Raw genomic sequence first — 10,794 nt, 5'->3', positions numbered from 1 at the left:
TCACGGGCTTCCTGGAGTTGTACAGGGCCCATGAGTGCCTATGGAAAATTAGGTCAAAGGATTATAGTAATAAGCAGAAAATGGCTGCTGCTATTGACGAGATGGTGACCTTCAGCCTCAGGTATCATGACGAGGCAACCCCCAAATGGGTCAAACTGAGGATCCAGAACTTGCAGACCGTTTATGTGAGGTAGAGGAAGAAGGAATGTGACTCCCGGGCATCTGGAGCGGGGGCAGATTATATCTATACTAGTACGTTATGGTACTATAAACTTCTGGAGTTCATCCATGAAGTGGAGCCCCAGCGTGAATCCAGAAGTCCCCGAGGAGGAGTCTTCTGAGAACCCAGGGAGTGAACCACCATCCTCTCTGGATCTGGAAAGTTTATTTAATATTGTCTTTTATCGTATGCTGTCCTCCTGCCATGGTACTGCCCCCACTCCATTAAAGAAGCCCAGGTATTGCTCTCTGACCTGTTTTGCCCTTGCACTTGGTAGTGTCTCCCTCACTATGGGTGTTGCGACAGAGGGCATTTGGGCAACCTCGTGTGGTTGTTCCTGGTCGTCCAAGTTCATACCTGTTGGTTCAAGTTGTTTAGAGTTTTTTGTCCGCAAAAAATTGTGTTGAACACAACAGGCCATGACCACGGAATCAATTTGTCCACACGAAGGTTTATAGCCATATGGAATATCCGGAACCGACTACACATTATTCCAAAAGCATTTTCAACTATGTGCCAGGCCCTGGATAGACGATAGTTGAAAATGCATTTCACTTTGGTTAGTCTGCTTTGTCTATACGGCTTAATTAAATGCTCATGTAGAGCAAATGCCTCGTCTGCCATAAACACATAGTTCAGGTCGTGCTTCGTATCCGCTGTTGTAGGCAATTTTAGACGGTTGGTGGTGAGTTGGTTATAAAATTCCGTTTGCTTGAAGGTACCACCATCGGAAGCACAGCCATTTTTCCCCACATCAACGTAAATAAATTGGTAGTTGGCATTTACCACCGCCATCAGCATGATAATCTTAAATCCCTTATAATTGAAATAAAAGGAGCCACTGTGGGGAGGCGGGGTAATGCGTATATGTTTCCCACCAGTGGCTCCTCCGCAATTTGGGAAATTCCATCAACTTTCAAATTGTTTGCCAATGGTCTTCCAGTCCTCCATCGATGTTGGAAACTAAAAAACAAACAAAAAATACAAATACATTTTATGAAACACATTAAAATAACATTTTCCTATCTCTCCTCCTACAGTCCGCTATGTCAGAGTTTGACCCAAGTGCAAGCCCACAGTTAACCCAGCCTGCTGAAGGTGTGGCAGAAGTGGCGGAGCCACCATGCCGTATGTGAAGAATGGCACGCCGTAACCTGCCACTGCCAGGCCCTGATCCCCTATTGCTGCAGGTAAAGCAGGCCCTAGCCAAACAACCAGATCGATTTGATAGCCTTGGGTCACATGTGGCCAGCAATCTCTGCGTCATGGATGAGGATCAGCAACTTCATGCTGAAAGGCTGATCTATGACATCATCATTCAGGGGAAAAGGAAGAAACTTGAAAATTTTTCCAGGGTTATCAAGGAGCCGGTACTCACCTCCGCAACGAATGCGGGCCATGGGTATATGGCATCGCCTTAATTGCCACCACCAAACTACCAGGACACTGGAAGAATGGGCCAAACCCCATCCCAACCCACACCCCTCTCACCTACAGTAAGCCTGAGGCATCCTACCCCTCAACATCCTCCTCTTCAGAGGTGCTTTATCGTGCCATGTTGTCCGAGGCTGAGGAGGCACCCCAATGTGAAAATTTTTCAGAGTGCAAAATTCAACATTATTTTATTTTTTGGTGGCCCAATACCTGCTGCAGGGTATGTGGTGTGGACGATGCCGTTTGGAGAGGGTGAGCAAACGCATGGCGCAAAGGCAGATTGAGGTTTATCGGGGGCCTCAATCTGCACTTTCGCCTTGCGCTTCTTGTCCTCTTCAACTCGACATCTGACACACCCTATACCCTGCAGCTGGATATCTATTGGGCATCCAAAAACTGGTTGATACCCATGATATTTTCTGTGACATTTATATGTGTGTTCCTGTAAAAGGAAACAATTACATGAAGGAATATTTCCTAGCCAATGTATCAGCCAGTATTTAAAGCATAATATACTAGTTTGGCTACTATAAAGACCATGTTGGTTTTGTTGTACCCCTAATAAACAGTAATGGTTACACACCGTTAAATACAGCCATGTTGGTTGTTACATGTGTGTTTCCAAATTACAATAAAAAAAAACTTTTACACAAAAGTACATTGTTGTGATTTTAATCACCTTAAAGTACTGGTACTTCAGGACTTTCACAATGGCCTCACAGGTCTTCGGGATGATGTGCCCCAACGCATGGACGGAAATGAGGGTCCCGAACTTCAGGTCTTCAAAAGACCGTCCTGTAGCCAGGTACCTCAGGGTAGCCACCAAACTCTCCTCAGCCGGAATAGCCATCCTCATGCTGGTGTCCTGCCTCTGGATATAGGGGGTCACCAGATGCAGCAACTCCTGGAATGTGGCGTCATCCATCCGCAGGTAGTTGTGATAATCGTCCAGGTTGTTCTCCCTAATCTCCATGAACAGGGGCATATGGGAGTGACTCTCCCTCCTCGTCAGCCACTCCTTGGTCCAGCAGGACCGCATCTTCCTCCTCTCCTCAGTTCATACACCTTTCAGCCTCAGATAGCCATAGGCTAGCAGAAGCTTATGGCGGTGGGAATCCATCAGAAAGAATACACACACTTTGTAAAAGCAAGCCTTAAAACAAAGCAAAACACACTAGCAAAGTACAGCGTCCAGCAGGGTATAAAACCAAACCTCACTAGTCACTGAGCAGAGTGTGCACAGATCTAAAATGTATGCTGCCTTTTATACCCCCTAGCTAAGCCCTCCGCTATTCAAATTCCAGAAGATTTATCATGAGGTGTTTAGCAATAAATGATGCATTGTTAACTATTTGAAATCAGAAACAAAGCATCAGATCGTATGATCGTATGTCCAATCGTACACCATTTGAAAACATCGTAGAGGGAATTTCAAGGGAACAATTTCAAGGGCAATCGTACTACACATCTTACCAACTGAAAATCGCACCGTGTATGGCTGGCTTTAGGCTCAGCTATGTGGTGGTGGACAGGGTTGTGCTCTGGTTGTCCACATATCTTATGATTGGTGGCCACCAACTCTGTTTTCTTCCTATCACAGTGACCATAAATATTTTGATATGGTTTTGGTCCACTACCCAAGGCTCCCTTGCAAGTACCCCGAGGCACCCAGTTTGGGAACCACTGCTGTAAGGGGTATATTTACTAAAGTGCAGGTTTTTAAAAGTGGAGATGTTTCCCATAGCAACCAATCAGATTCTACTTAACATTTATCTAGCACCTTCTAGAAGATAATAGCTAGAATCTGATTGGTCGCTATGGGCAACATCTCCACTTCTAAAAATCCGCACTTTAGTAAATATACCTCTAAGTAACTGGGAATCCTTGCTTAATTGACTGATAAGGAAAAACCAAACTCTTGATTGCCATACTGAGCATATCAGAACTACTTGTGATAACTGTTCCATCCTGATTTTTGTGCATGCTACCTGGTTTCTGGGCATGTGCAGAATGATTTTACATATTTTCAGCAAACTGGAGTTGGACTCACTGTCATGGATAAGGTTAATAGAGGAATTTTCAAATGTCACTGGTAAAAACAGTGTTGCAATCCCTGTACCTATCAGGGTGGAGACTGGGAAGTAACCTAAAGGGGCCGTGTCACTGGTGTTTTTGAGAGAGTCACGGGCATGTCTGGGAATGCTGCTGCGTTCCCAATTGCAAATCAAAAGCTTCAGAGGCCATGATTAGTTGGATTTGAGTAGCCAGTGTAGACCCTAGGCTGCTGCAAATGTCGATAGTGCGACCAATGTTGCACACTACATCGCACCACCCAGCACAATGGAAAAGCTGAGATTAGCATATTTCTGCAACTGCTATTACAAGAGTGACAGCAAGCGAGGCTGCATGACCAACCATCTCTGAATCATTCCCTATTATAATAAGTAATTGCTGAGCATTTCTTGATCATGCGTTGACATGTGCAGGAAGTTGTTATTGTGCATAAGCAAGTTGATTATGCATAAACAAACTGTTTATGGCCTTGGTGTTTGTGTTTACACAGCTACAGTAAGAAAACTTGAGAGTATTATACTTTGTAACCATATTTTGCATTAATAATAAGGGAGCCATCGCCCACTGTGCATATAAAAGTTAGCAAATTTAGATTCACATTAGCCTCAACTGGAACCAAGGAGAGGTCACAGTGTCCAGCTACAAATGACTAATGACACGGGTGTCTGATCACAATGGGGCTTACCGGTGTCACGGCTGCCGACACTTGAGACTCCTGGGAGGAGGCAGGCCTACTAGGCACAATGAACTGGGGTGGCTTTAGGAATGACCTCTTCATGAAATCTTGGTAGCACGGAATAAAAGTAAGTAGAATTTATTCACAGGAGAAAATATAATAGCAACGTCTCACATAAAGTCTCAACAACACAGAGGTTCACATAAGCAATAATGAGTAAAGGAGAAAAAACCCCATATATAGTCTTTAACACAGAAGTGCTAGTATGGTAGGGAACCCCGAGTCCAGTATGAGGTTAACACCTCAGGATGGTATAAAGGAGCTTCACCAGGGTGTAGTGATGGTGATCTGAAGCAGTGTGAGCCCTGTGATGCGGTGAAAGATGGAGCTGGGTTGAGCCCTGTGATACTGGGAGATTGAAGCCGGGTTGAGCCTTGTGATGCGATGAGGTCGGAGCAGGGTTGAGCCCTGTGATGCGGTGAGGTCGGAGCAGGGTTGAGCCCTGTGATGCGGTGAGGTCGGAACAGGGTTGAGCCTTGTGATGCGATGAGGTCAGAGCAGGGTTGAGCCCTGTGATGCGGTGAGGTTGGAGCAGGGTTGAGCTCTGTGATGCAGTGAGGTCGGAGCAGGGTTGAGCCCTGTGATACGGTGAGGTTCCGGAACATGGTTGAGCCCTGCGGTGTAACTAGAATCTGGAGTGGGGTTGAGCCCCATGATGCAATGGAGGTTGAAGCAGGGTTGAGCCCTGTGAAGTGGTGTGGTTCCGGAACAGGGTTGAGCCCTGAGGTGTGACTAGAATCCGGAACAGGGTTGAGCCCCGCAATGCAGTGATGATAACTGTAATGGTGCAGTTGACAACTGTAACTAAGATGGATTCGATGTCCACTGGAGTGAGAGGCAACAGGTAAAGTAAATAGTGCAGCAAAAGGTGAAACCAAAGCAGTGGAGCAGAAAGCAATACTTAGGCAATGGCCATGCTGTGCTCTGTAGTGCGGCTGGTAACTGGCATTAAAAGTTTAGCTGGAACATGAATGGAGATATAGCAAAGTCCACAGCAACCCACAGGCACAGCAGGGATCTGGCAGGAGTCCAAAAAAGACCTGAAAGTAATGTTGCACAGACACTGAGACACAGTTAGTGACAGGCTTTATACTAGAGGTCTGTGATCCATAGGAAGTTCAGAACATGTGACCCAAATGGAATCAGGTATGAAATAATGAGCAATCTAGGAATCTCACAACCTGACAACACCTTGGAAACAGATGATCACTTTAACTCTCTATTCCCTGTATGTGAAGAACGCCAGCAAGCAGGATAGCTCCTCCGACGACCACAAAGGAACTTTGGAAAAAGTAATCTATCTTTATGTACTGAAATAGTCGCAGCCCTGGCAACCGGACTGTAATCTGCTTGACTTCCATTGCTGAAAAATTAAGCTAAGTGCATAGACAGTGCCATATCTTAGATTTATGGCGCCTGGTGCCGGCCACGCCTCCCCTCAGCACATCATGTCATGATGTCATGCCATTGGGGGTGGGGCCACAAGCAACTAGAACAACAGCGCAGCCCTGAACATCTTCAGGATGCTCCTGGGGGCTGTTATGGCTGCAGTCTGCCGTCTGGAGCGTCCATAGGACATTGGACGGCACTGTATCTGCAATTCTGGCTGCAGGGTGCCGTTACAGACACGCTACTAGCCTGATACAGGGACTGTGGATGGTCAGCTGTGCCGCCTACAAAGCGCACCGGTTGCCCATAGCTAGTTATGGCCCTTTGCATTAATTGTTATCATTACTATTTCTGTCTGTTTACTGTATTTCTCATGATAAATGATATTCTCTCAGAACCAAAGAAAAGTAATTAGGGACCCTTTTATTCATTATTGGGTTTCATACCTGATAATTAGAATTTCTTATCGCCGCTATTCATGGCAATAAGAAATTTTGTACCACACGGATGCATTAATAATCACACGTAGCTAGGGACATGAAGCCCGTCCCTGTGAATTGTAAAGTAAAGTGATTGCTAATACGATCACTTTACTTTGTGCTGCGGGACCCCGGATGGCCTACCACACATGCACGGTCATCAGATGATGCAAGCGCGAGTGGCCATTACCATAAAGGGATCTGGGGGATCCCTCTTCCTTTAAATTCTGAGATATGTAGCCCATAAGGCTACAATAACTAACACCATCTAAAGATGGCATTAGCTACCAGGGCCAAGCTTGGTAAACCTCACAATATAGCAGCCCCCATAGGAACCTATTGCTATTGCAATTAGAAATGGGGATGCTTACATTTTACAACCATTTTCAGGGGATTTGTTTAATAAATATGCCCCTTAATGTGACCACTGGTAACACTCATTCTGCATGAACTGCTGAGTTTCTGAAGCAGTGACATGCTAGGTGCAGAATACTGCTGTCGCCATCCTAGATCCACAAATAGAACTAATGACTCAATATCGGAACTCACTCCAAGAAATGAATTGCAGGATTTTCTAACTGTGACTATAGGCAACTGAACCAAGTATTTTGTGTGTTGAAACAGCTGATAAGACAACCCTACTCCAGGATATAATTTCCAATACATTTATCCAGATTGATTATGTTGCATCTGTTGCATAACATAACATTTCTGTCTCTATTGATCTTGTATCCATACTTGTATTTGTATCCATATTTTAATTTTCATATTTACTTTCCTTTTTTCATTTTATGTATTATCATTATTATTAATATTATCATTATCACTATTATTATTACTTTTTAGTGTTAGGCCATCAACTTCGATAGGCATTGCATTATCATTTCCCTATATTCTGTGATCTCTGTATTATGAATAGCTGCTTAGGTAATGTTGTAGGGTCTTTTTAAAGGAATGCTATTAGCCTTTATTATCTGCACACAATAGTATGTCCTTGTACATGCACAAAAAAATGTTTGTGCACATAGAACGTGATCATTAGCTTGCACTGTCGGTGTGCAGTTAAGCGTCTATGTAGATACAACACATAATTACTTGTAGGTAAAGATGTTCATTACCAGTCTGAACTCTGGAATCTGTGGATTAGCCAACCAGTCAATTAATACATTGACTGATTGTTTTTTAACAAAGGTTTGTAGCTGTTTATTTTTATTATATGTATTTTTTTTATATATGTACGTTTTAGCAATGAGTACCATTCATCCATTGCAGGCATATAGAATTGCATACTCTTTGGTAAATGAGTATACGTTAGCATATAGGTGTTTTAAATAACAAAATTAGCTGAAATCTTCTGGGTTAAATATCTGGAACATTCCAGGTGAATACTAAGTGCTAATTAACAAGCACCAATAACGCGGAAGATCATGCTATTTAAAGTATCTGACTGAGACAGGAACACTTAACTTGAAAAAGGTCACAGGAGTGACCGAAGCGCGTTATTGTTCCTGACATTACTACTTGAATACCGTAACCTCCCTATCTCTCAGTCGAATATTGTGGCTGACGGCAAGCTGTGCATATTGGAGTGAGAAGCGTGACCCAGGAGCGGCTTTGCGAGCAAAATTCACCACCATCAATAGAGGTCCTGCACATTTCTCTACCAAGCCAGACACAGAGACAGGTACTAGTGACCTACTAGGGGTACGCCCCTCTTACCCGATTGAGACCATGAACATGCTGTCCGGACTCTCGGTTCCTGTGATTTGAGGGACGTGCACTCATCAGTCCATACACCGGAGGTAATATTGTGGTGTTCTGAAATTGACCTGTGTACATTTTACACACATTCGAGAAGAAATACGAGTCATAAGCGAGACTGATAAATATATACACTGTTCTTTAAACTTTTTTTTAATTTTTTGGGGACTTTTTTAAGTGTTTCAATCAGATACATTTTTGATACATTCAGAATCTACACAGCTACTTGTTGTGACAACTTAATACTGTTATTCATATACACAGTGTTTGACTTGTTTCAATAATTGCAATTGCTATTATACGGTTAACTTGCACTAGTCATCTATCCTTTATATACATTTTTATTTTCTATTTTTTAATATGTATATACAAATTAACGTGTGTTTCTAAAAATAAAAAAAGTGTTGATTACAACTATACCCTCTAGCGCAGAATTTCTTTTTTCTCATAACATACAAACTATACTGTAAAATAATATCTGGAAAGATTTGAGTCTGACTGATTAAATAAGCACGCGTTGGACCTACCCTTATATGGAATGCAATGCGGAATGTGTAGTAGTACTGTACTTGATTCATTTTTCATGTGTATCTTTGTTGGAAAGGGGAGTAAGAAGAATACTTAGCTCTTGTTATGACCTTTCATGTTTGTTTGACTAAAGTAGAAACTGTTTCTACTAATGCATGAAATTATTTTTTCATAAATCAAGAAAAAAGTATATATAAACCTAGATCTGACCGCTATATTCTCTTTTTTAACACACAGTTTGCAAGGAAATAAATTGCTTTATATATTATGTTCATTAACATGTTACTGTACTTTATGTGCAAATAGTACACATAGTTGCTTAATATGGGATGACAGCCTGAACCTAATATTTCTGGCAATGGAATTTTCTAAGACAGTGGACCATAATTTACACAAAAGCAAATCGTTTTTGGACAAAGAATTTTTCATCTGCACATGTGGTGTTTATTGGTGAGCAGAGAATAACATTGGCATTCAAGCCAACAGGTGTTTTGAGCTCATAAAATAGTCCTTAAATCCAAAATGAAGTATATTGCATAGACAAACAATCCTAAAGGTCTACTGTACCTATATGTAGACAGAACAAATCATAAAGGAGTCCTGTATAAAGATGGGCAATGTAATGCATGTAGTGTGAATTTGTATTACTACAACACTTGTAGCTTCACCCATTACATAATAAGAAGCATAAACCTTTCATCGCTTTTGGAAAATGACCGTAGTCTAAAGCCATGTGGCTCCAATTTGACAATAAAGCTTAGAATATCTGCACTGATTTTGCACGGAAATGGTATAGCATATCATGACTGTGACGGTTTACTCTTCCAATTTTCTGTTCAGTTTAGGAGTTTAGCTTTCCAGCATAACCTTGTGTGATCACAAAAGTATTGCTGCAGTTGACTGAAATTTAGGGGTTTATTTACTGTAATTGATCCCATACGAGTGATCATTGGCAACTATGTAATATCATACAAATGTCATTTTAAATGCAGACAAAATAAATATTCCACTGAACAAACCTATAAATGCATCCAATATATAGGATAAATGAGGATCAGTTTATGTTCTCCGACCAGAGCACGTGGTCCTATACTCTATCAAACTAAGGGGCTGGGGCAGATATGTTAACAAATGCACCCAAAATGCAAGCACAATTTACTGTATGAACACTAATAAAGATGCAATTTCATGCATGCGCAAAGTTGCAACTATTGCAAGATTCAGTCAATATTAGGCATTAATAAAACTTCAAATACCTCTCTAATACATCACAAATAACTCCTCATCTTGCCTATGAGATAAAACTGCTTAAACATGCACATAAAAGTATATGATGGCCGCACAATGTAGAAAGCACCAGTCAGCATCAGTGGATCATAAGATCTTCTCAGCTGCTGATGTGCCCTTTAGACAAAAATCTGACCGCACTACACATCTCAATGTTTGACCATGTTTCTACCAGCCCCGTCATCTTACAACTGATGATGTTGGGACAGTATGACTGATATGAGGTGCTGTGTAATGGCCGTGAGGAGAGGTCTACCTGCTCTGGCCTGGTGGGAAAGTAGAATGAAATAGAGAACATTACACATGTGAGAGGTCTTGTTACCTTACTTATTGAACCACCCTCTTGTGCAAACTGACCCTTACTGTGCTTGCCCTATGCTAGAACACCCCTTGCCTCCGCCACCCCACCTCACTAGATGCAGGTATATTTTTCAGGTCATTTGCAGAATGATAACACATAAGATACGCACTTCACCAATAGCATAGAGTAGAAATATTAGGCTTCTGTCATAGCGATACAGTAAGATTGTGGTGTCATATACATCTCTATATGAAAAAAAGTTTTATATATCCAACTTGTTCTTCATGCAGGGTCAGTGCTAGCATTATGTAAACCTAGGCAGTTGCCTAGGGCACCAATGATTATGGGACACCTAAAATACAGAATAAATGAAACAATTTCAAACATCCAGTGTTTATAATGCCCTGTGGCACCCCCTCATATGTAGCAGCTTATCTGTGAAGCTGTCCACTACTGCTCTGCAATGTTAGTGTTATACAGGAATGTGGTGCTTGGATATGTGTCCAGCTATACACTCTGTGGGAGCATAGCACGTCACCCTCACCTCCAGTCTACTAAAGTAAAAAGCCATTTCCAATGGAAAGTG

At 42.2% G+C, this 10,794-nt stretch overlaps 1 pseudogene; it reads right to left on the bottom strand.

The window, feature by feature from the left end:
- Window positions 1-401: 401 nt before the first annotated feature.
- LOC148513990 (uncharacterized) lies at window positions 402-8,116 on the bottom strand (annotated as a pseudogene).
- Between the last annotated feature and the right edge of the window lie 2,678 nt (window positions 8,117-10,794).

This window comes from Taudactylus pleione, unplaced genomic scaffold (assembly GCF_031769625.1).
Source record: "Taudactylus pleione unplaced genomic scaffold, aTauple2 ptg000265l, whole genome shotgun sequence".
NCBI lineage: Eukaryota > Metazoa > Chordata > Amphibia > Anura > Myobatrachidae > Taudactylus > Taudactylus pleione.
The sequence above is the reverse complement of the archived record's forward strand: the minus strand, read 5'-3'. Positions and strand labels throughout refer to the sequence as shown.